The sequence below is a fragment of the Triticum dicoccoides genome, chromosome 4B, assembly GCF_002162155.2.
Source record: "Triticum dicoccoides isolate Atlit2015 ecotype Zavitan chromosome 4B, WEW_v2.0, whole genome shotgun sequence".
Classification (NCBI taxonomy): Eukaryota; Viridiplantae; Streptophyta; class Magnoliopsida; order Poales; family Poaceae; genus Triticum; species Triticum dicoccoides.
The window spans coordinates 150,318,012-150,345,485 of NC_041387.1; positions in this window are offsets into that span (position 1 = coordinate 150,318,012).

Here is a 27,474-nt window from a genome sequence, read left to right on the forward strand (position 1 = left end):
CTGAGAACTCGTGCATGTTTACGTCCATGTAGAGGTGAGATGCCTCTTTAGTGTAAATAAACGAGTTTACCCCAGCAGGCTATCCTACTGGTCCTCTTTTGGTCTGCCGAAGAACCTTATCTGCCGGGTTAGAAACAGAAGGACCAGCCCCCCGCCAACTTCCCTTTATCAAAGGCAACTACAACCACCCTGACTGAAGTAGCGTTCAAGCCAGTAACGGGTGCACTATAGCCTAAAAGGAGCGGCGAGGCTTTCTAATGCACAAGTTATAGCTTACAGAACACGAATGGACAAGAGGTAGAACTTATCAGTTTGGCTTGCTGGGATCGCAGTGCCGAGCAATCTTCTGACTCCTTTGTCGAAGCCAAGTCCATAGTAAGAACCTATAACTTCATGCAGATGAGAATGAATGCAGGATGCAATCCTATCTATATGCATATGCAGATGCTCATGAAAGTGCTTATGCAGTAATCCGAAATGCTCATGCATGCATGCAATCTAGGTTGGGGCCCCTCTATAGTGCTTCTTTATTTTCTCTTGCACGGGGTCATCGCCCCTGCTTTGTACAAGGGGTTACATGCAGCTGAGGCAAGGCCTGTACAAATGGGTGGCTGCCGGGCAGGCCCCAACAACCTCGCGCCTTACGGGTGGAACTTGTGGAGATGCTCAATATTCCATGAGTTTTGCAATAGAGTGCCATCTCCAGTCTCCAGACGGACTACGCCAGGTCTGGTGACTCGTACAACCCGGTAAGGGCCTTCCCGCTTTGGTGACACCTTGTGTCTACCATTGGCGGACTGAACACGCCTAAGGACAAGGTCACCTTCCTCAAAACACCGGGCGTGAACCCTACGGCTATGGTAGCGATGCAGGGCTTGCTGATAACATGCAGCACGTGTAGCAGGCCGGAGACGGTTCTCCTCGAGTAGCACAGCGTCGTCAGCCGATGATGATCCTGCACGATCTCGTCGTAAGCAAGTAATCAAGGTGACCCGTAAATGAGTTTCGTGGGGATAATTGCTTCTGCCCCGTAGACCAGGGAGAAGGGAGTCTGCCCAGTAGCTTGGTTTGGTGTCATTCTGAGGGACTAGAGAACTATCAGCAGCTCCTGGATCCACCGTCTGCTGTGCTTCTGCAGCGTATCAAAGGTTCTTGACTTGAGTCCGTGTAGCACTTCAGCATTCGCCCTCTCAGCTTGTCCATTTCTCCGGGTGTGTGCCATAGAGGCGAATGAGATCTTGCATCCCAGGGCATGAACATATTGCATGCAGGCGCGACTCGTGAACTGGGTGCCGTTGTCCGTTATGACCCTTGCCAGAACTCCAAAACGACACACCAGATCTTTCAAGAACTTGATAGCTGACTGAGGAGTCACCTTTCTCACGACAATCATTTCGTCCACTTTGTAAACTTGTCGATGGCAAAGAACAAGAATTCAAAGCCCCCGATTGCTCGGGGGAAAGGGTCGAGGATATCGAGCCCCCAGACCGAAAATGGCCATGATAGAGGGATTGTCTAAAGCGCTTGGGCAGGCAGGTGGGTTTTCTTGGAATGGAACTAGTAGGCTTCACACTTAGTGACTAGCTTGACCACATCTTGGAGGGCTGTGGGCAAATAAAATCCTTGTCGGAATGCTTTCCCAACTAATGCCCTTGATCCAATGTGGGAGCCGCACATTCCTTTGTGAATCTCAGCCAGCAGTTCCTTTCTTTCTTCCCGGCAGACACACTTGAATTTCACACTGTTGGGCCTCCTTCTGTACAGAGTGTCCTTGACAAACCGATACATACTGGCCCTCCGGGCTACTCTTTCATCTTTGTCTTGATCGCCAGGAAGCTCTTTGGTTTGGAGGAAGCGGACATTGTGCCTTGCCCAAGTTGGAGCCTACGGCTCAGCAACGAGGACAAGCGGCACCTCCTCTGCTGCGGGAGAACTGGCCTCGTGCGCAGGGTCCATGGACCCCGCATGTGGGGGTGGTCCAGCAGGCTGTGAGGAGTTGTTTCCGGCAGGGTCTCTGCCGGGAGCGGACGGCTCTACCGGGAGAGTATTTCTGGTGTCCAACTTTCTCCTCTTCTGGGCCATTGTTGCTGGGCATACGGATGGCTGATTAAGATGGAGAACAAAAGTCCCTGGTTCCATAGGAAGCTTCTGCGCAACACACTTTGACAGATGATCAGCTATGCTGTTTTCTGCATGGGGTACGTGCTCTATTTGCAATTCGTCAATGTGCTCCTCCAATCTTCTCACTTCCTTGACATATGCCTCCATGAATGGACTTTGATAATCCTTGTTAACTTGCCTCACCACCAACTATGAGTCTCCTTGAATGATCAGCTTCTTAATCCCCAATTTTGTTGCAATCCTTAGTCCGTCAAGGAGCCCTTCATACTCTGTTGTATTGTTGGTGGATTCTTCCCGTGCAAAATTGTAACGCCCACGATGCGGCTATATCTCCCACATGTCGTAGCACGACTTAGAGGCATAACCGCATTGTGGTTTTGTCGCAATAAGGGTCATCTTCACACAATCCCATGTAATGAACAAGACTGGGATAAAGAGTTGGCTTACAATCGCCACTTCACACAAGTACTTAAATAAAGCATACATCAATCAGAGTACACACATAGTCCGACTACGGACAAATCTAAAAGAAAAGAAGATCGTCCCAACTGGGCTCCACTACTGATCAACTGGAAACGAAACATAGTAACGACCAAGGTCTTCATCGAACTCCCACTTGAGCTCGGTTGTGTCACCTGCACTGGTATCATCGGCACCTCCAACTATTTTGGTAGAATCTATGAGTCACAAGGACTCAACAATCTCACAACCCGCAAGATAAAGACTATTTAAGCTTATGGGTAGGAAGTGGTAATGAGGTGGAGTTGCAGCAGGCACTAAGCAAATATGGTGGCTAACATACGCAAATAAGAGGGAGAAGAGAAGCAACGGAACGGTCGAGAAGCTAGAAGTGATCAAGAAGTGATCCTGAAACTACTTATGCAAAATCATAACACAAAGACCGTGCTCACTTCCCAGACTCCGCCGAAAAGAGACCATCACGGCTACACACGCGGTTGATGCGTTTTAATTAAGTCAAGTGTCAAGTTCTCTACAACCGGATATTAACAAATTCCCATCTACCACATAACCACGGGCATGGCTCTCGAAAGTTTATACCCTACAGGGGTGTCCCAACTTAGCCCATCACAAGCTCTCACGGTCAACGAAGGATATTCCTTCTCACAGGAAGACCCGATCAGTCTCGGAATCCCAGTTACAAGACATTTCGACAATGGTAAAACAAGACCAGCAAGACCACCGGACTGTGCCGAACAATCCCGATAGGAGCTGCACATATCTTGTTCTCAGGGCACACCGGATAAGCTAAGCGTACGAGTAACAACATAACCAAGTTGCCAAGGGACGGTCCTGCATGGTGCTCTAGTTTGGACCAACACTCAAAGGAGCACTGGCCCGGGGGTGGGGGGGGGGGTAAAATAAAGATGACCCTTGAGTCTACAGAACCCAAGGGAAAAAGGCTTAGGTGGCAAATGTTAAAACCAATTTTGGGCCTTGCTGGAGGAGTTTTATTCAAAGCAATATGTCAAGGGGGTCCCATAAATCATCCAACCGCGTAAGGAACGCAAAATCAAGGAACATAACACCGGTATGATGGAAACTAGGGCGGCAGGAGTGGAACAAAACACCAGGCATAAGGCCGAGCCTTCCACCCTTTACCAAGTATATAGATGCATTAATTAAATAAGAGATATTGTGATATCCCAACATAATACTGTCCATCATGGAGCAATCTTCAACTTCACCTGCAACTAACAATGCTATAAGAGGGGCCGAGCAAAGCGGTAACATAGCCAAGGAATGGTCTGCTAGGTAGGGTGAAAAAGGTTAGAGGCTGACATGGAAATTTGGGAGGCTTGAAGAGCAAGTGAGAGGTAGCGCAGCATAGCGATAGAACGAAGCAACTAGCAAGCAAAGATAGAAGTGATATCGAGGGTAGTTGCCATCTTGCCTGAGATCCCGCAAGGAAGAAGAACGAGTCCAAGAAGAAGACGAACCAACGTAGTCGAACAAATCCTCACGAACGCAACGTTACCGGAACTATCAAGGGGAAGCGCACCCGGAAAGAACCAAACAACATGGTAAAAAATCATCACATAAACATGGCATGATGCACAATCAAGTATGATGCATGTCCGGTTTAAAGAGGCATGGCATGACAAAGTTCAACAAACAATACTACAAATTAAGTGGAGCTCAATATGCAATGAGTTGCATATTGACGAAACACCACATCTATTTATTTAGCTCGCTCTAGTTTATGTACCCAACAACATTAAATGTTTTTAAACATGGCAAGGGGTGAAGCATAATAAAACTACATAGCTAGACAAGTTTAAATGAGGCCGGAAACAACAAACAACAATTCCGAAAAATCCTCTTGTCCATATTTCGAATTTGGTACTGTTCTTCCCTAAACCATATTTTAATGTTGTTAAACAATAAGACAAAGTGCACCATGTTAATCTATGCATTTTTTCACCCCATTTACATATAAAGTTTATTAAATTTGGAGCTACGGTTAATTAGTTAGGAAATAAATCATTTTAACATGGCATTTAAGCAAAATTAAACAAACATCAATTTTAAACATTTCAAACATGGATGAAAGTGGCATAATGTGAAACTAGATAAAATTCTAAGAATTTTTCATATATAAAATATTTTAATCCGATGCACGGTTGTGGAGTTATTATATGCATGATGCTTGAGGGTTTTTCTATAAAACTATAAATCACTGGATAATTAGCAAAATCGGAGATCTGGAAAAAACGTACGTGGGCCGAATCTTGCTGGCCCTACAGGGTACAGGAGGGGGACTGGATGGGGCTGCTCACCCATGGGCTTGGCCCGGTTCGGTGGTGGAGGCAGGTCGGCTGAGGAGGCGCTGACAGGGCCGGATCTGAAGGGAACGAAGCGGTCAACAGGCGCAGGTGGGGCGAGCGGGACTTGGCGCTGCGGTCCATGCTGGAAGAAAAGGAACGACGCGATGACGAGGGTAGCGCTGGCCTGATGCAGAGGAAGCAGACGCGAAGGTGAACAATAGGGGAGGCATGCATCCGGGAGGTGGAGGTCGTTCCCGGCGGCGGACTTGACAAATCGTCGTAGGAGAAGGCCCTCGGCAGCCATAGCGGAGCTTCCGCTGCTCCTGCACCTGACGAGAGAGAGAGAGAGAGACCGGGGCATGAGAGAGAGGTTAGGGAAGGGGGACGGGATGGAGAGAGAGGCAGGGGCACGCGACCGGAGGCGTGATGGCGCTCGCAGGCGGTGGCGGGCTGGCAGAAGATGCTGCGACGACGGGTGGAGACATGGCTGAGCAGCTGCGGGAAGAGGAGGTCACAGGCGGCCGGCTGGGCGTCCCTGGCAGCAGTCAGTCGGGCTCCGGCGAGGGTCTTTGGCAGCACGGGCGTTGGCGACAAGGCAGAGGAGGAAGGGGTGCGTCGGGGAGGCCGAAGACGGGCGCCATGGCCTGCAGGAGCTCGGGGACGGAGCTCTCCCGCTCGGGCGCGAGGGAATCGGGCACGAGGGGGCTGGCAGCAAGGTGAGGAAGGGAGCTGGGGAGCTACGAACGCGACGAGGACCGAACAGGGCAGGCGGGGGAGCTAATGGTTGGGTGGATCGAGGATGAAATCAAGGAGGGAACGTGTGGTCTGCTACGCTTGTTGGATCGATCTGAGAGGTGGAGGCAATGGGTTGGGTGGAATTTTGGATCGGGGAAGATCCCGAACAACAGGGGAGACAAGAGGAGTGGCGGCGCTAGGTGGAGGATTGGATGGGACAACGTCCTAGGATCTAGGGTTAGGCTGCTATATATATAGTGAGTGGGTAGGCTTAGGGTCATTCTCGTCCCTCCGATCGTAATTGGATGATCGAGAATAAATAGGTAGGAAGTCCAAATAAGAAAACGGAGATGCTTTATAGATGTTTGGGGATGGTCCGGACCCATCGGTCATGACCGCGCGGTTCGGGTTCCGGGAATTTTCAGACACGCGGGAGGGGTCTGTGCGCTGTACGGAGAGACTCCGGTTTACACAAGAGGGAAAAAAGAACAAGGGGTTTGATGAGCTCAGAAAAAAGAGACAAGAGAGCGGTCAGGTTAATCTGAGAGAAGGTCAACCGAGACACGGAAGCAGCGGGAACTACGAGCGGATGCAAGTTTTATGAAAACAAAGATGCAATGCGCATGATGCGATGATGAAATGCAACAAACAAATAAATAACAGAGCAGACACGCAAAACATGGAAAGCATCTGGAGCGCCGGTCTTGGGGCGTCACAACACTCCAGCACTACAAGAGGATCTCGTCCTGAGATCTAGCATGGCGCCGGAGAGAAACGGAAGAGGAAGAGAAGAGGTAAAACTAAGTTGCTTCTTCGACAAAAGAGTGAAACCAAAGATCCTTGAGAGGTTGAACAACTTGAAACAAAGAGTACAATGGAGATGAACAAGATTGCAAACACTCCATTCACAAAGAGAAACAAGGAATATTACAAGAACCTTGTCGGTTGAAAGACATAAGAAAAGGGTTACAATGGACAAGAAGTACATGCAAGCACTCTGGTTGAAACGAAATGTACAAGGAACGATAAGAACAATTATGACAACACTCCGGTTAAATGGATAAGCATGAAAATAACATGATCTTGACAAAACGAGATGATGAGTCAACGAGAGCAACCTCACAAAGCCTCCGGAAGAAAGAATAGAAGATAGATCATTGGAATAACAGAATGGAGAAGGAAATGCCAACTTCTTCCTCAAATGAGCTTGGAAATCACCCTTCCAAGGAGTTTATAACGGAATTGTTGGAAAACCAATAACGAAACAAATAAACTTGTAGTGGGCTTACGGAAAACTTCTCAAAATTGAGGCGAAATTCTGCCACTACGAGAACAAATAATATAATTGATAACACCAACGAGATGAAAAACTTCTTCCACCAAGATGATAGAGAGGTAACTTGGATCATTGATAATCACCACAATAGCAACATTCCTTAGGGAAGGCTTCAGGTGAAATATGACGCAAGATAACTCCAACAAAGAGATTAATGGATTTAAAATACTTCATTCTTGACAAAATGTGAATCGCGAAACATGAATGGAAATTGTCAAGAATGATATAACACCACCTCAAAAGATAAGGCATAAAGAATTGCACTTCGAATTCAAGAAGAAGAATACTTGAACTCCTCAGAAAACAAAACATGTGTTGGGCACCATGTTTATTTTAGAGTATAGCTTGGCGGGTGTTAACTCCGTGAGAAATCTTGACGAACAATTGAAGACTGAAAGGGATCCTAGATGAACCACCATGTAGAGCCTCCATGAAGAACTCAGGTAATAAAAGAATGATCGAACGATAGGAAAGTTGAAAACACAAGGTGAAGCCTTGCGATGATTTAGATGGAGCTTCGCGACGAGATAAAGCGGAAAACTTGGAACTCCGGAAAAGAAAAGATGAAGCATCTCGAACCGAGAAATGTGACATGATGAACAACTCTAGAAAGAAGAAACTAGATCACTTGGATGAAACAATAATAAGAATTACGTTATGCGTATCCTTCAGCAATTTAAATTGATGACAACCAACGGATTTGGCATACTACTTATTCTTCTTGAGGGATTAAGGATAGACATAGCGCAAACATGAAGAAGTCTTTGACCAATCACTGAGAGGATTGGAAAGAACAGATGAAATGATACGGTAATAAAGGAAGAGGAATCACGAATGAACCACCATAAGAATTGAAAATGAATGAAGAAAAGATAAAGAATCACCGGGAAGAATTAGAAAACGAACGAAGATACTTGAGAGATTTTAGATACAAGAGAACGAAGAGATCATGAGCTGATTAGAGGGTATTTGAACTATGCATCGGTAAGATTTGGAGAACGATAGCTACACATTGAGAATGAAGAATTATGACATGATGTCCTTCGGAGGAAAGAAATGGAAACAACTCATGAAATGCTCCGTATGGGTGAAAAGAATTCTCACAATTGAAAACAATTATGAGAGGATGGCATCAAGCTTGAATTACGCATCTTTGGAAGAACGGGTAAGTATTTAAGAGGAGCTCTTCTTTGGTCTTCAAAATTCGAGAACGACGACGAGAAACACCACCATGAATTGTTGAGAAACTCCGGAAGGATTAAAAGAGGAAGGTTGAGCCAAAGATAAAAATAATTTAAAAGCAACCTTGGAGAAGGCATGTGACTGATGAAAATTCATTCTTACGTCAAACTTCGAAAAGAATTTGGGAATGGCTCTGGGAAAATTAGAAGAGTCGGGTAAGATGCTAGGAAAAGACCTGTGGGTTAAGGGCCCACTAAAGAGAAAACACCATTGAACGATTTCTTGAAATAAAGATTGCACTGGTAGAATTAAATAGCTTGAATGAGAGAAAAACCTTGAAGTACTCGAACAGATTAAGAATGGAAGCATGATTCTTCTGAGATATCTTTAGCACTCCGGATACGAATAGAGAGAGGTGAACGATTATGAGACGCACCAGCATGGGATAGCATTTGAAACAAGGATAAGAATATGATCGACAAAGCTTGAATTGAATCCACCGAAACAGAAAAATAACGAAGAATAATAAGATTGAAACTCCGTTAGTATCTTCCCGAGAATCACCGGATAAGAATATTGATTGAAAAGAGTGAAGAGACTTCACATGAATAAACCGATACTGGATTAAAATATATGAGTCCTTGAAGAAAAGGGTGGGAGGGCGGGAAAAACAAAGGCAACTTGGGGCAGATGGAATGGATACCGTTGAGAAAAAACTTAGAATTGATCTTGCGAATGTTGAAATGATCGGATCCACTTGAAAAGAAGCACACCGGTTAGAAGTAGAATTGGGATGACAATCTCGATGATCAAGAAGGATTAGTATCCTTATAGGAATATGAGAACACCGCTTAGAATAAGGTATGGAATCAACACTTGACACTGAAGCAACTCGAATACCACAAATAAAACAAAACAAAGGATTGGCTTGCAGAATAAGCCAGAAACAAACATATGATAGACACCATATCATATCATGTGCCTGTTGGAAAGATATCCTACAAGATACTTGAATTCCCACCTAAAAACTCCCGAAACTTTATGGTTATGCAATCTGGTGTTGGGGATACAGGGGAAGCAATATATCTCGCCCAAACTAACAATCCCTACATCCAGCTGTATCCATCCGTCAACACATAACCAAGAAAACTCTAGAAATCGTGTACCTCAACCTTCGAAAAGCATCCGTTATACGAGCTATGGCAATACTCCCGAACTCCCCAGTACTAGGTGGCGTCGAGGTTATCTTACCAGTAGCTGCATAAAAGAGATTTTTGATGTCGTCGAAATTTAGGTATTCCAGAACTGCAACGATAAAATTGTGACCACAACACCTCGGAGCTCAACTCCCCAGGACACTGCACAACCCCAAAATGTCAGGAGGCACCAAGAACAATGTTCTCGGTACAAGACTATCGGAACGATTCCAAGATACCCGCGTGATCCTACATTTTTTTTAGTGAAATTTGAGGAGAGGAAAGACAAAACATCTATGTCAGGAGACCTCCCCAGAGCGACAAAGGGACTGAGGAGTAAAAGGAATCCTACTCTCCGATATATATAATCCTAAGACTCAGAAAATTTTTGTTCTAGACTCAACAACGTCATCGATTCGATCAAGCAGGGGGCTCCTAAGTTGGGGATGGCTCTGATTACCAACCTTTAACACCCACGATGCGGCTATATCTCCCACATGTCGAAGCACGACTTAGAGGCATAACCGCATTGTGGTTTTGTCGCAAGAAGGGTCATCTTCACACAATCCCATGTAATGAACAAGACTGGGATAAAGAGTTGGCTTACAATCGCCACTTCACACAAGTACTTAAATAAAGCATACATCAATCAGAGTACACACATAGTCCGACTACGGACAAATCCAAAAGAAAAGAAGATAACCCAACTGCTAGATCCCCGATCGTCCCAACTGGGCTCCACTACTGATCAACCGGAAACGAAACATAGTAACGACCAAGGTCTTCATCAAACTCCCACTTGAGCTCGGTTGCGTCACCTGTACTGGTATCATCGGCACATGCAACTGTTTTGGTAGAATCTGTGAGTCACGAGGACTCAGCAATATCACAACCTGCGAGATCAAGACTATTTAAGCTTATGGGTAGGAAGTGGTAATGAGGTGGAGTTGCCGCAAGCACTAAGCAAATATGGTGGCTAACATACGCAAATAAGAGCAAGAAGAGAAGCAACGGAACGGTCGAGAAGCTAGAAGTGATCAAGAAGTGATCCTGAAACTACTTACGCACAATCATAACACAAAGACCGTGTTCACTTCTGGGATTCCGCCGAAAAAAGACCATCACGGCTGCACACGCGGTTGATGCGTTCTAATTAAGTCAAGTGTCAAGTTCTCTACAATCGGATATTAACAAATTCCCATCTTCCACATAACCGCGGGCACGGCTCTTGAAAGTTTATACCCTGCAGGTGTGTCCCAACTTAGCCCATCACAAGCTCTCACGGTGAAGAAGGATATTCCTTCTCCTAGGAAGACCCAATCAGTCTCGGAATCCCGGTTACAAGACATTTCAACAATGATAAAACAAGACCAGCAAGACCACCCGACTATGCCAACAAATCCCGATAAGAGCTGCACATATCTCGTTCTCAAGGCACACCGGATAAGCTAAGCGTACAAGTACCAACATAACCCAAGTTGCCAAGGTACGGTCGCGCACGGTGCTCTAGTTTGGACCAACACTCAGAGGAGCACTGGCCCGGGGGGGGGGGGTAAAATAAAGATGACCCTTGATTCTAGGGAACCCAAGGGAAAAAGGCTTAGGTGGCAAATGTTAAAACCAAGGTTGGGCCTTGCTGGAGGAGTTTTATTCAAAGCGAACTGTCAAGGGGGTCCCATAAATCACCCAACCGCATAAGGAACGCAAAATCAAGGAACATAACACCAGTATGACGGAAACTAGGCATAAGGCCGAGCCTTCCACCCTTTACCAAGAGTTTAACAAAACACCAGGCATAAGGCCGAGCCTTCCACCCTTTACCAAGTATATAGATACATTAATTAAATAAGAGATATTGTGATATCCCAACATAATCCTGTCCATCATGGAGCAACCTTCAACTTCACCTACAACTAACAATGCTATAAGAGGGGCTGAGCAAAGCGGTAACATAGCCAATCAATGGTTTGCTAGGTAGGGTGAAAAAGGTTAGAGGCTGACAAGGTAATTTGGGAGGCTTGAAGAGCAAGTGATAGGTAGCACAACATATCGATAGAACGAAGCAACTAGCAAGCAAAGATAGAAGTGATATAGAGGGTAGTGGTCATCTCGCCTGAGATCCCTCAAGGAAGAAGAACGAGTCCAAGAAGAAGACGAACCAACGTAGTCGAACGAATCCTCACGAACGCAACATTACCAGAACTATCAAGGGGAAGCGCACCAGGAAAGAACCAAACAACATGGTAAACAACCATCACATAAACATGGCATGATGCACAATCAAGTATGATGCATGTCCGGTTTAAACAGGCATGGCATGGCAAAGTGCAACAAACAATACTACAAATTAAGTGGAGCACAATATGCAATGAGTTGCATATTGACAAAACACCACATCCATTTATTTAGTTCGCTCTAGTTTATGTACCCAACAACATTAAATGTTTTTAAACATGGCAAGGGGTGAAGCATAATAAAACTACCTAGCTAGACAAGTTTAAATGAGGCCGGAAACAACAAACAACAATTCCGGAAAATCCTCATGTCCATATTTCGAATTTGGTACTGTTCTGCCCTAAACCATATTTTAATGTTGTTAAACAATAAAACAAAGTGCACCATGTTAATCTATGCATTTTCCACCCCATTTACATATAAAGTTTATTCAATTTGGAGATACGGTTAATTAGTTAGGAAATAAATCATTTTAACATGGCATTTAAGCAAAATTAAACAAACAGCAAGTTTAAACATTTTAAACATGGATGAAAGTGGCATAATGTGAAACTAGATAAAATTCTAAGCATTTTTCATATATAAAACATTTTAATCCGACGCACGATTGTTATTATATGCATGATGCTTGAGGGTTTTTCTGTAAAACTATAAATCACTGGATAATTAGCAAAATCGGAGATCTGGAAAAAAATGTACGCGAGCCAAATCTTGCTGGCCCGACAGGGTACAAGAGGGGGACTGGATGGGGTTGCTCACCCATGGGCTTGGCCCGGTTCGGTGGAGGAGGCAGGCCGGCTGAGGAGGCGCTGACTGGGCCGGATCTGAAGGGAACGAAGCGGTTAATGGGCGCAGGTGGCGCGAGTGGGACTTGGCACTGCGGTCCATGCTGGAAGCAGAGGAATGACGCGATGATGAGGGCGGCAGTGGCCTGATGCAGAGGAAGCAGACGTGAAGGCCGATGGCAGGGGAGGCATGCATCCGGGAGGTGGAGGTCGTTCCCGGCGGCGGACTTGACAGATCATCGCAGGAGAAGGCCCTTGGCAGCCATAGCGGAGCTTCCGCTGCTCCTGCACCTGATGAGAGAGAGAGAGAGAGACTGGGGCATGAGAGAGAGGTTATGGAAGGGGGACGGGATGGTGAGAGAGGCAGGGGCACGCGTCCGGAGGCGTGATGGCACTCGCAGGCGATGGCGGGCTGGCCGAAGATGCTGCGACGACGGGTGGAGACGTGGCTGAGCAGCTGCCGGAAGAGGAGGTCGCAAGCGGCCAGCTGGGCATCCCTGGCGGCGGTCAGTCGAGCTCCAGCGAGGGTCATTGGTAGCACGGGCATTGGGGACGAGGCAGAGGAGGAAGGGGCGCGTCGGGGAGGCCGAAGACGGGTGTCATGGCCTGCAGGAGCTCGAGGGCGGAGCTCTCCTGCTCGGACGCGAGGGACTTGGGCACGAGGAGGCTGGCAGCAAGGTGAGGAAGGGAGCTGGGGAGCTACGAACGCGACGATGACCGAATAGGGGAGGCGGGGGAGCTGATGGTTGGGTGGATCGAGGATGAAATCGAGGAGGGAAGGTGTGGTCTGCTAAGCTGGTTGGATCGATCTGGGAGGTGGAGGCAACGGGTTGGGTGGAAATTTGGATTGGGGAAGATCCCGAGGAACAAGGGAGACAAGAGGAGTGGCGGCGCCAGGTGGAGGATTGGATGGGACAATGTCCTAGGATCTAGGGTTAGGCTGCTATAAATATAGCGAGTGGGTAGGCTTAGGGTCATTCTCGTCCCTCCGATCGTAATTGGACGGTCGAGAATAAATAGGTAGGGAGTCCAAATAAGAAAACGGAGATGTTTTATAGATATTTGGGGATGGTCCGGACCCATCGGTCATGACCGTGCGGTTCGGGTTCGGGGAATTTCAGACACGCGGGAGGGGTCTGTGTGCTGTACGGAGAGACTCTGGTTTACACAAGAGGGAAAATGAAGAACAAGGGGTTTGATGAGCTCAGAAAAGAGAGAGAAGAGAGTGGTCCGGTTAATCTGAGAAAAGGTCAACTAAGACACATAAGAAGCAGCAACTACGAGCGGATGCAAGTTTTATGAAAACAAAGATGCAATGCGCATGATGCAATGATGAAATGGAACAAACAAACAAATAACAGAGCTAACACGCAAAACATGGAAGGCATCTGGAGTGCCGGTCTTGGGGCGTCACAAAAATGCATCTGGACGACGTACTTCAATTGCTCCCCGGTGGGGGAAGCAAGAAGCGCGCGAGCCACTGCACCTGGAATGGAAAAAGCACCATCAAAATACATAATACGTTCTTGGGGTGATTCCTTACCGGGGACAACTGTCTTTGTTACTTCCTCATCAGGGGTTGGCGCCCATTCTGCAATAAACTCTGCCAACGCCCTACTCTGGACAGTTGATGTGCTCTCAAATCTCAGACCAAAGTTGGATAGCTCCAAATCCCACTCCACTATTCTGCCAGTAGCCTCTGGGTTTTGGAGTATCCGTTGCAACAGGAAACGAGTAACAACTGTGATCTCATGGGCTTGGAAATTATGCGCAGTTAACTTGAGGCCATGATGAGGCCAAAGATCAAATTTTGCACAGCAGAGTACCTTGACCTAGCCCCGTGTAAAAGGGAACTAACAAAGTACACTAGGCGCTACACCAATTTCTTCCTTGCCGCGTCCTTGGGGCTGTCATCGTTGTCTTGCTTGCTGCTGCTCTGATCCTCGCCTGGCCCTACCGGCCTCTGCCCACACTCTTTTTGATTCACTTCTCGCTGTGCTACTGAGGCTACACTGACCACTTGATTTGTTTTTCCCCTACTGTGATCAGTTTTATATATCTATATAAATGGGAGGTTTACATAGACATATCAGATTACACAAACAAAACACTGCCAATCCACCTGGGCTGTGGATATCCAACTGGTTTAAAAAGAGGAAAGGGCTACACTACAGAAGTACAACAGTTGATCAGAGCAGCTCTATGAGCTGCCTTAACCCTATGCTGCAGCAAGGACAAGTCTCCTTTGAATCTTGTGAGCCAAGAGTCCACACTGGGGGCCACACCTCTGAAATGCTTGTTGTTTCTTTCCTTCCAAATGCTCCACACTTTGGTCAAGAATGTTTCATAAAAGAATGTGTTCGGCCAAGTATCCTTAGTGGTTTGTAGGAGGTTGAGGCGGCAAAGGAATGTTGGCCAAACAATATTAAGTCTAGCCCAGCAACTCTGCTAAACGGGCAGGAAAAAATCATATGATCCACAGTTTCTTCAATGTGCTAGTCGCGGAGGGTACAATTGAAGTTACTGCCAATATTGTAGTGCCTCCTCTTCAACATATTGCGCGTATTGATTCTATCATGAAACATTAACCAGCCAAAAACTTTGATCTTCATTGTGCATTAGATCTCCAGAGTTGACTGAAAGCTTGATGTGCCACACCATCTTGGAAGTAGTTATTGTAATAGTCTGTTGGTTTGTACAGCATTGCCCCCAGGAGTAATGCCAGACATCATGTGAAGAGGTCGATGGAGATATCCAAGGCTACTGATCAATCTCCTGGATCTCAGCAAGAGCCTTGGGGGAGACATGCAGATGAAAGGTTGCATGCATGTCCATATTGGCCATGGCCTCTGCGACCGACACGTCCTCCTGCATGGCGAACGAGAAGGCACGAGGGTGTGAGGTTTGAAGCACATCCTCTCTCCAGAGATCTTTCCAAAAAAGGGTCGAATTGCTATCAACCAGCTGAACCCGAGAAATTCAACGATAGATGGGGGTCAGCTTAAGAATAGCCTTCCACCAGAACGAGCCAACAGGGTCCACAGCATGTGGGATTTTACCATCATAGTGATTATCCCAGATAAGGTTGACCCAAGGCACATCAAGTCTGTTAAAGAATTTGTGAAGGAATTTCAATAGCAAGGCCTCATTGTGGATCTTTATGTTGATCACCCCTAAGCCACCGTTTTTCTTAGGTCGGCAAACCAAATCCCAAGCAGCCAAAGAGTTGCACTTGTCACCCTGTTTAGTTTTCTTGGTCCAGAGACATCTGCGTCTAATCTTGTCAAGGATCTCGATGAGCTTGGGAGGGAATTTGAGAGTGCACATGGCAAACGCTAGAAGAGACGTGACCGAGGCATTCAACCAGGAGAGCTTATCACCGTATGTCATCATCGCAATGGTGGGAGTTAGCTATCTTTCCAATCGGCAGACTAAGGGCATAAATTATTGGATTGTAGGTCGATTCATGCCTAAGGGAAGGCCAAGGTAGGTGAATGGCATAGAACCAACAGAACAACCAAAGACTCTAGCTAGATTAGCCGTGGTAGCAGCATCAAGATTAATTGGGATCATCGTGGACTTGTGGAAGTTAATTTTGATGCCAATGGAGGAGGCATAGTCAGACAAAATCTCCTTAACCAGCGTGGCTTGTGAATGCATGCAGGAAGGACAATGAGTGTATCGTCCGCATATTGAAGAACTGGATAGTCAGTCTGACCAATGCATGGGAAGGGTAGGGTAAGCCTGCCATGACGAAACACATCATTGATTGCATCTTGAAGTAACTCCGCCGCAAGGACAAAGATAAGTGGCGAGAGAGGGTCTCCTTGACAAACCCCGCATCTGCATGGGAATTATCGGCTAGGCACACCATTCAAGAGGACAGAAGATCGGCCAGATGAGAAAACGCAGTTAATCCAGGAGATCCAACATTCATTAAAGCCCATATGACACATGATGTTGATCATAGGTTCGTGTGCAACAGTGTCAAATGCCTTAGCAAAGTCGAGCTTGAGGAGGATGATCTCCCTACCAGATGTGTGGTATTGATGAATATAGTGATAGGCCCATGCAAGGAAGTCTTGTATGGTTCTCTCCTTAAGAAATCCATATTGGTTACGGTGCACCACCTGCAAGATAATGCATTGCAAATGATCGGCAAGAAGCTTTGTCAGAAGTTCCATACAACAATGAAGCAGGGTGATCGACCTATAATCATTGACTGAGGCAGGTGCTTTAACCATGGGGATCAGCGTATTGAGGCCATTGTTGATACTGGTGATGTCAAGGTTTCCTTTAAAGAATTGCGAGCACAACAAATAAAAGTCGTGCTTGATGATTGGCTAGCATGCTTTGAGGAAAGAAGCACTAAAACTATCAGGTCCCGGAGCACGATCCGGAGGCATTTCCTTGACTGCACCATCGACTTCTTCTAGAGTGAATGGCTCAGTGAGGATGTCAAGATTAGTGGCCCGTTGGATAAGAGAAGGTAGGTCAAACTTCATATCACATTGAGCAGTTGTCCGCAGCCTTGCTTTGTAAGTGGAGTGTAGGAGTGCCTCCTTACCAGGATGATCTTCAACCACCTTGTCATCTTCAGTGTGAAGCGAGGCAATGTTGTTCTTACGGTATCGTTCAGTGGCGATCGCTTGGCAGAATTTGGTGTTATCATCTCCAAACTTGATCCATCGAATGGTGCAGCATTTTTTCCAGTAAATCTTCTAATACTTGAGCAGCCGGATAAGATGAGCTTTAAGAATGTTCCAAAAGTTTGCCTCTGGAAAAAAGAGGCAAAACTTGTTTTCCAGTTCATCCAGATCCGCAAGAACCTCATTACAATTAGTGATCGCAACAGAATGTCGAGAGATATTCTTACTCTAAATCTTAAGAGCGTGTTGAAGGGCTTTGAATTTGTGACTAAGCGTGGCCGTGGCATTTTTTCGGAACTGGCTTATCCCAAACTTGTTGCACCACCTCCATAAACCCAGGGTGTAAGATCCAGTATGATTCGAAGCGGAAGAGCTTACTGTGAGGGATTTTAGTTTCAATAGAAACGAAGGGTATAAGATCAGAGACTGGCTTGCCAAGGGGTTTAACCACGGTTTTAGGATACAAGTGGGTCCAATGAAGGGAGGTGAGAAACCAGTCAATCTGCTCGAGGGGGAGGGGGTCCTGCTACATGTTACTCCACGTATAAGATCTACCCTGGACTGGTATTTCAATGAGTTGTTGCTTGCGAATTATATCATTAAAAGTGATCATATCATTCAGATCCCCCCTCCCGGCTTGTTGCGGTTATCAGGTGCACGCATATAGTTAAAATCGCCAAGGAGTAGCCAATCATGCGCATTAGGTATCTGGACATCGTACAACCAGGAAGTAAACGCGATGCGATCATCCCCCGTGCATGGGCCATAAACGTTAGCGAGCGACCAAGATTGCGACGACTGAGTACTGACGAAACTGACAACTAGCCCAAAGAGATCAGAGAACACAACCATACCCGCAAATAAAGCGCTTTTCCAGACAGTGAGAATACCACTTGATGATCCGCGGGAAGGAACAAAAGCTAAGCGATCAAATTGTTTAGGGAAATAGGTTTTAAGAAACACAAAAGATACATCAGGCCTTTTTTTTCCTGTAGGCAAACCACCGCACAGCCACTTGAGATGATAGCATTAGATAGAGCCAACTGCTTCTTCTCCGAATTGATCCCTCTGATGTTCCAAGAGAGCACATTCCAGCAACACAGAGGTGGCATGACAGACGCGAAGATCACTCCAGGGAAGAGGAGGCCGACTGACCGTGAACATCAGACTGACTAGCCACCGACGGTGTGGCAAGCAAGGCTTCAGAAGTTAACTCAATAGCAGGAATAGCACACCTGTGGACACCAATCTCCTGTAGCATGGCGATTGAGGTAGGAGGAGGAACTGCATCATCAATCCTGGGAGTGGAACTAGAAGATCCAATGGATGGCATAAGGCGAGGCTTAACCTTGGAGGGAGCAGCATGTGTGTCTTTAGGATCATGGATCTTGAAGCTGTTGAACTTGTTGGAGCATTGGCTGTGCCTTACTTCAGATGTGTAAATAGGAGCTGCAGCCTTGGGTCGCCTGGTCCTTGGTCTAATGAGCACAGGCGGAGGAACACTGTCAAAAATCAAGGGAGCAGAGTTCATAGCAGAAGCATCAGCGCTAGTAACAACAGAGGTATCATCCTCCCCCTGGATCAGAACAACATCGGCATTGTGGGTGTCAGCAGCAATAATAGAGAGCTCAACATTGTGCGATCCATCAGAGAATTCAGAAAGCTCCTCAGAGACAGCACCTAGTTCAGACAACTCCTCAATGAACAGACGAGGAAGAAGACAAGGTAAGACTATCGGATTGCATCAAAGAGAAGTGTAAACCAGCAAAATCATGGGAAACCCTGACATCCACCAATGCAGAATTGTTCCTCAACACGTATCCATCCCTCCAAGGACCAAAGCTGGCAATGATCGGGCGCAGAGCACTGAAAATAAAGCTGTTGAGCTGCTGCCTGGGGATCAGATCATTGAGAAGGACTGCCAGAAGCTCATCCCCATTTGCAGACAACCCAAAACGAATACCCTGAGAGTGAACATTCACTGTAACTGACAGAGAGTCAGGAACCACATCAATTGCAGAATCAGCAGCAACCATAATAGGCAGAAAACCAAGTTCAGACTGGGTGGAGCTGGAGGAGTCAGAGGCAGTAATGGAATCATTCCAAGCCTGAAACGTGTTGTCAGTAAGATTGTCCTCGGGAACCAAGCCATGCTGAACAGTCAGTACCTATGCAGCCAATCACGCCTGATAGTTCACTAGGTGCGGGTGCATTGGTGGAAACTACATAGGTTGAGGGGCTGGCCAGTGGCCCCAACCGCCATTGTCATGAGCATTGTGATCCTGGCCATGATCCGCATTGGGGCCAGCTTGAGGTGCTCTGTTATGCACCAGCCAGTTGTGGACTTGTCGCTGATACAACTGCTCCGCCATGAGTTCAGGCCCGAATTGTGGGTGAGGATTGCCATCAGGGGGTGGTGTTTCTTCTCCTACCGGTAACACCTCCGACAATAGACCGTTCCAATCGTTGCTACGCAGGATGGTGACCTGCAAAGTCCAACAATCCCGAGCGCCACCAAGTTGCCAGACAATGAAGCTTTTGGGGATCAAGAGGAGGCGAAGGACGCGGGCTTTGATCAGCATGAACCTATGATCCTGCCTGGGTTTATACCAAGAAACTAAGGATCTGTAACCACCCAACGCTTTAGTGATGAAGTAATCAGTTTGGTAAGCATAGGGGAAACCAAAGAACATCAACCAAACTTCCGGACCAAAAGAGGTGGTGCGTTGAGTAAGTGCGTCATTATTAGGGACAAATGAAATCAGCAAATCTTCAGACTCAAGCTCAATCGGGGTGGCCACCGCTGAGGGAGTCCTGGATTACGGGGTCCTCGGTCTGTTGGACTATGTCGTACTTGTGCCGGACTATTGAACTATGAAGATACAAGATTGAAGACTTCGTCCCGTGTCCATGTGGGACTCTCCTTTGCGTGAAAGGCAATCTTGGCAATTCTAATATGTAGATTTCCTTCTCTGTAACCGACTCTGTGTAACCCTAGCCCCCTCCGGTGTCTATAGAAACCGGAGGATTTAGCCCGTAGGACAACAACAATCATAATAATAGGCTAGCTTCTAGGGTTTATCCTCTATGATCTCGTGGTAGATCTACTCTTGTAATACTCATATCATCAAGATCAATCAATAAGGAAGTAGGGTATTACCTCCATAGAGAGGGCCTGAACCTGGGTAAACATTGTGTCCCCCGCCTCCTGTTACCATTAGCCTTACACGCATAGTCCGGGACCCCCTACCCAAGATCCGCCGGTTTTGACACCAACATTGGTGCCTTCATTGAGTGTTCCACTGTGTCGTCATGGTAAGGCTTGATGGCTCCTTCAATCATCTACAACGATGCGATCCAGGGTGAGGTTTTCCTCCCCGGACAGATCTTCGTATTCGGTGACTTCGCACTGCGGGCCAACACGCTTGGCCATCTGGAGCAGATCGATAGCTATGGCCCCGGCCATCAGGTCAGGTTTGGAAGCCTGAACTACATCGCCGACATCCGCGGAGACTTGATCTTCGACGGATTCCAGCCCATGACTGGTGCGCCAAACAATCAGGATGAGCATGACTTAGATCTGCCATCGGATGGTGTTCGGGAGATCACTCCTACGGCTGCCCCGACTCTTAATCCGGAGCAGATCGTGCCATCCGAGGACGGGTGGATGGACCCCGCCACGGAGGCCGCACACCCAGCGGTGATAGAGCCAAACACATACTTCGCCTTCAATGAGGTCTACGTCGTCGGACCCCCGGACTCCCTTTCCAGCCGCAGGCTCCAAACCGCGTACATCCATGCCCATCGAACCTGATTGGGAACCAATAATGGAGTTTACCTCCACGGATATCTTTCAGCACTCTCCCTTGGGCGACGTGCTAAATTCATTAAAATCCCTCTCCCTATCAGGAGACTCTTGGCCAAACTATGTCCGGCTTGAGTGGGAAGTGGACGACAAAGAAATTCGTTTTCCACCCACCACCCACTTAATAGCCACTGTCGACGACTTAACCGACATGCTTGATTTCGACTACGAAGACATCGACGGTATGGACGATGATGCCAGAGAAGAACAAGAACCACCGCCAAAGGGCGCTGGACAGCCACCTCATCATATGATATATATATATATATATATATATATATATATATATATATATATATATATATATATATATATATATATATATATATGGTTGACACGCCCAAAGAAAGCAATGGCGACGAGGCAACGAAGGGTAATCCCCTCGAGAAGCAATCAAAGTGCCAGCGGCGCCGCTCTAAGCCCCGCCATAGCAAAAATGGAGATACCGGCACAAGATACAATAGCACTCCGGATGGTGCTGAAGAAGAAAACAATCCCGCCCAGCCAAGCTTCGAGCAAGCCGGACGGGAGGATGGGCAAGTTAGCCCTGATAAACAGGCAATGTATGGAGACTCGGAGGATGACAATTACACGCCCCTCTCCGAAGACGAGGTGAGCCTCGGCGATGAAGAATTCATCGTCCCTGAGGACCCCGTCGAGCAGGAGCGCTTCAAGCGCCGGCTTATAGCCACTGCAAAAAGCCTGAAGAAAAAGCAGCAGCAGCTTCAAGCTGATCAAGACCTGCTTACTGATAGATGGACCGAGGTCTTGGCTGCCGAGGAATATGGACTCGAGCGCCCAACCAAAAGTTACCCAAAGCGCATGTTGTTACCTCAATTCATGGAGGAGGCACTAGAGCCTACACTACCAGCGCAGGATGCGGCTGACCACCCACCCCGTGGCCGAGATAAAACGGCGTATCAGCCCGAACGCCAGCCCGCACCCCGTCACCAATCAAACAAAAACACGAAGGCCCGGGGCTACACGCAGGACCTGCGAGACGTGTTGTAAAACAAAGCAGGAGAGTCAAGATGATCACCACGCCAGATACACTAAATACAAATCTGGCCAAGCCGAATACAACCGACCAGACTCATTTGAACTGCGTTGTGATGTAGCCCGGCATAGAGGCGCCGCACACCCCCTATGCTTCACTGACGAAGTAATGGAGCATGAGTTCCCAGAAGGGTTTAAAACCATGAACATCGAATCATATGATGGGACAACAAACACTGCACTATGGATTGAAGATTTCCTTCTCCACATTCACATGGCCCGCGGCGATGACTACATGCCATCAAGTACCTCCCACTAAAACTCAAGAGACCGGCTCGACATTGGATGAATAGCCTGCCGGAAAACTTCATTGGTAGTTGGGAGAACCTGGAAGACGCATTCGTTCACAACTTCCAGGGCACTTATGTGCAACCACCGGATGCTGATGACTTAAGTCACATAACCCAACAGCCTGGAGAGTCGGACAGGAAATTCTGGACTCGGTTCCTAACTAAAAAGAACCAAATTGTCGACTATCCGGTTGCCGAAGCCCTAGCAGCCTTTAAGCATAACATCCGTGATGAGTGGCTTGCCCGACACCTCGGCTAAGAGAAGCTGAAGTCCATGGCAGCCCTCATGACACTCATGACCCGCTTTTGTGCGGGCGAGGACAGCTGGCTAGCTCACATCAATAGCACATCAAGAATCCCTGGCACCTCAGATGCCAGAGACAGCAACGGCAAGCCCCGATGCAACAAACACAAGCGTCATAATAAAGGCGACAACGCCGAAGACACGACCGTCAATGCCGGATTCAGCGGCTCTATCACCGGTCAAAGGAAGAAACAATTCAAAAGAAACAGTACGGGCACGTCCAGTTTGGACCGTATAATCGACCGTCCATGCCAAATTCATGGCACCCGAGGAACACCAGCCAATCATACCAACAGAGAATGCTGGGTCTTCAAACAAGCCGGCAGGTCTGGTGCCGAAAACAAGGAGAGGGTGTCGCAAAGCAATGACGATGACGAGGAGCCCCAGCCACCAAACACAGGAGGGCAAAAGAAATTTCCCCCGCAAATCAAACGGTGAACATGATAAACGCTACCCATATTCCCAAGCGAGAGCGGATGTGCACTCTTAGGGATGTTGACACAACGGAGCCAGCCGCCCTAAAATATAACCTATGGTCGTCCATCCCGATCACATTTGACCGTACGGATCGCTTGGCCAATACCAGTCAGGACAATTCAGCCGCACTAGTCCTTGACCCAATAATTGACGGATTCCACCTCACACGTGTCCTTATGGATGGAGGCAGCATCTGAACCTGCTATATCAGGATACAGTGCGCAAGATGGGTATCGATCCTTCAATGATCAAACCCACTAAAACCACCTTTAAAGGTGTTAAACCAGGTGTTGAGGCCTGTTGTACAGGTTCCATCACTCTGGAGGTAGTCTTTGGATCACCAGATAATTGCCATACCGAAGAGTTCGTCTTTGACATCTTCCCTTTTCGCAGTAGCTATCATGCATTGCTCGGATAAACTATGTTTGCTTGATTCAACGTGGTACCATATTATGCCTACCTTAAGCTCAAGATGCCCGGTCAGCGCGGCGTCTTAACAGTTAATGGCTAGGCCGAACACTCCCTCCGTGCCCAGTAGAAGCAAAGAATGGCATCTTCCAACCGAACCTTGAGTCGACGGCCAAGATTCCGGACACCATCAAAGGAGTCCGAACTACTTTGCGGCAGGATAGCCCGACTCATCAGGAGCTCAATTAAACACTCCGGCAGTAGACGGAGGCAAAGCTAGGATATGTCACACAATGCGGCTCAACTGCTCCGTGGCACACCAATGTTTTTTGCATTTTCTTTGCAGGTCCACTTTTGTGTAGGCCATGACATGGCAACCAGACCCATGAGGGGACGGATATACCAAGGAGGGAAACAGCTTGAGCGCGTAAGGGAATCCTTAGATATTCCCCTCGATGACCATCCGACTACAACCCAGATCCACACACAGCCTCCCCCGCCTGGTCTTAGCAGGTTCCGAAGTCATATTTCTTATTATCACATTACCTGCACTCATACGCATCGACATAATGTCCAATTACAATATGTGGCTTTATATAACCCTTATTTGCTGTTGTTTCTTATCGACGCTCTTTGTCAAGTGGCCTCTGTATACTACGATATGCCTTAATGTGCTAGGGGCCTCGTTGTACCCATAATACGGCACTAAAGTATGAACACCCTCACGGTCGTTCGGCACCCCGAACTTATAGCACTATATGCATCGGCTCCGAATCATGTCTTTGGTCAATAGTTGGGTTGCCCGGCTCCTGTGCTTGCTACCCTACGTTCCGCTATATCGGCTAGGGTAGTAAAGAGAGAACTACTGCGATTGTATCCCGGTTCTTCTGGACGAGCGCCTCAGTAGAGAAAGCCAAAAACTGACTGTCATGATACGGCGAGAGCTGGTCAGCTGTTCGAGAGGTTGCAAAATCTTTAAGGATTTATTCCGCATTATGCGATAACTAATGCAGCATGCGATAGGTCGGCTTTTCTTCTGATCAGGTGCTTATAGAGCCCCTAGTGCGGTCTTTCGAACACCTGGGGCTGCACCTACCTTTATTTTGTCAAACTCCTCTGGCTAAGTGAGAGTGATAAAGCCTTATAGTCCGATTGCCTGGTTCGCTGCACTGTACACCTCCTTCAGGGACCCAAAATTGGGGTAAAGAGTGCTCAGATTTATCTCGAACACCCCCGTAACTCCTACATGGGGGCAGAAGCCGACGATTGCCAACTCTCAGGATTAACATATAAAACGACCGCACAGGAGGAAAAACTTTCAAATAACAGGCAACAAATAATAGAAATGGCCTTGTTTAATATTACATAGGACAACATGATTGTATTCATGGGAATATAATGTCCTTGGCGCATTGTTCAACCACAAGGCAGGATCCTTTCAGGACACTATCATAATATAACTCGGGCTTGCGGTGCTCCTTCCCCTCCGGCGGTCCTTCGGTCATTAGCTTTTCAGCATCATCTTCGCCCAGTGCACCTTCGCGCGGGCGAAGGCCATTCGCGCACCCTGCATACGGACCGACCGCTTGATGACATCAAGTCGAGGGCAGGCACTCACAAGCCGCTTTACAAGCCCGAAATAACTGCTCGGAATTGGCTCGGCAAGCCTTAGCCGGATGATTAAATCCTTCATGGCTAGTTCGGCCGCCTTATGTAGTTCGATTAGCTGCTTCAGCTGATCGGCAAAGGGCACTGGATACACGACGCCAGATACCGCGACCAGAAGAGCTTCTCCACAGTGCTCGTTTCTTCGGCTCGAAAGAATTCTGCGGCATCAGATATGCTGTGTGGCAGCTCCGCAAATACCCCTGGAGAAATCCGAAGTCAAATCAGCAACATAATTTTTTCCCCAAATACTTGCTTTGCATAGCAAAAGCCTTACCCGCCGCGATCTTCCTTGCCTCCTGGATTTCCTGCAAGGCAACTTGGGCTTCCCCCCGGGCATTGCATGCGGCTTGATGAGCCTTGGTGAGCTCAGACTCTTTCTCCGTTAAACTCTGCTCTAAGGTCTAACATTTCTTCACAGCCTCTTGGAGCTCTTGCTCAGCTTCAATAACCCTGGCCTCGTGCTTCTCGTGAAGATCCTGCTATGCGGCCGCCTTTTTCACGGCCTTGTCCACGGCCTTTCTAAGAGCCTCGACTTCGGTCATCAACCCTAGAGCACACCACGAACATATGTTTATCATGCTAACTTATTCACTCGTGCTGAATATGAACAAGGTTTTCCGCATACCTTGGTTATCCTCCAACTGCTTCTTCACTCGGCCAAGTTCTTCCTCGGCCTGCTGTAGACTCTGCTTCAGTCCGAAGACTTCCGCAGTATGAGAGGCTGCAGTCGCTACAGCCACCTGCTTATAAAAAAGAGAGGGAGAGATGCCTCAAAACGAGTCTCTTGCAAACATATATTTGATCCTCTGTCTGGTTCTTTCTTTCACCGAACAGTGTATAACGGGCTACTACCTATACCATGACACTCTTCGAAACATCACAAAACAAACCTCAAAGCCCGTTATAAGGCTGATGTAGGCTTCATTCAGTCCACTCTCAGTGGACTGAATCTTCTCAATCACCGCACCCATAAGGGCACGATGCTCTTTAACGATGGAGGCGCTCTTCAGCGCCGCCGACAAATTATCCAGTACCTCTGGTTGGACAGAGGTTGCCGGTGGAACAGGCGCACCCCGTCCAACCGAGGGAGGCTGCCTGCCTAATTCAGGAGCCGTGTCGGTCTCCTGAATTGTGTCCGGCTGGGGGCCGAATTCGAGATAGCCCCCGCCGTCGACGTCCATGGGAGCCTTTTCTCCCGTGTGTCTGGCCCCTGAAATTCGACTTCCTGGCACCGCCTTGACGATCTTTTCCCCCCTCCTTGGCCTGGGTTCCTCTAGGACAATACGTCGGTGTCATTCACATGTTTTGCGGAAGGGGCCTTTGGGGGTGTCCCGCTGTCCATAGCATCCTAGCCCAATAAATCCTCCGATGAGGATTATTCAGTGTGGGACCTCGCCGGACTGCAGAAAGTATGGCTCAATGATTAAAACATTAAGCCATAGTGAGTCTGGATGCGCAAACGTGTTCGGATTTTATATACTCATGAGTTCACCAGGGGCTGGGCCCTGGGATCCTAGTTCGGGCTACTGTCGGTAGCGGCGGTGGACTCCTCTGGAAGGGGAGTTTTTCCCTTCTTAGGCGACTCGGCCTCCAAGGATGTGGAGGCCGTCCTTTTCTTTCTTCCCCTTGCCGGGGATTGGTTTTCCTCCTCTTCCTCGTCTTCTCCGGAGGAAGAGTGGGCATCAGAGTCTTCGGATATTGTGTCCGAAGTGCCGCAGCGACGAAGGCCACCCCTGGTCTCTTTGGCCTCCTTCTCGACCTTCTTCTTGGACGCCTTGTAAGGCGCCGGGACCAGCATCTTCATTAGAAGTGGGCCAGCCGGTTCTTATGGCAGTGGGGCTGGACACTAGATCCGCCCCGCCTTCTTCGTCCCGGCATAGGAGAGTTGTGGAAAACACATTAAACATTTCCTTTGGGTTATGCAAATAAAATGCATGACTTGCCAACATACAATGACTTACCGAACTTGCAGGACGGGAAAGTTGGTACCCCGGTCCTCGGCTGAGTCCGGCCACGATTTGTCGGACTGAAAGAGCACCTTCCAGATTTCTTTGTGCGAGGAGCCAAAGAACTCTAGCAGGGTCTGGTGCTTGGCCGGGTCAAATTCCCACAAATTGCAGGCCCTGTGTTGACAAGGAAGAATCTGGTGAACTAACATCACCTGGGCTACATTGACAAGTTTGATATTCTTGTCTTCCATATCCTTGACGCGCGTCTGGAGCACCGATAACTCGTCGAGTGCCAGTTCAGGCCCTTCTTGGGCCATGACGTAAGCCGCAGGGAGCTTCGGATCGGAATTTGGGAGCTACGGCCCATTTCGTGCCGCATGGCTCAGTGACGTAGAACCACTGCTGTTGCCACCCTTTGATGGAATCATTGAA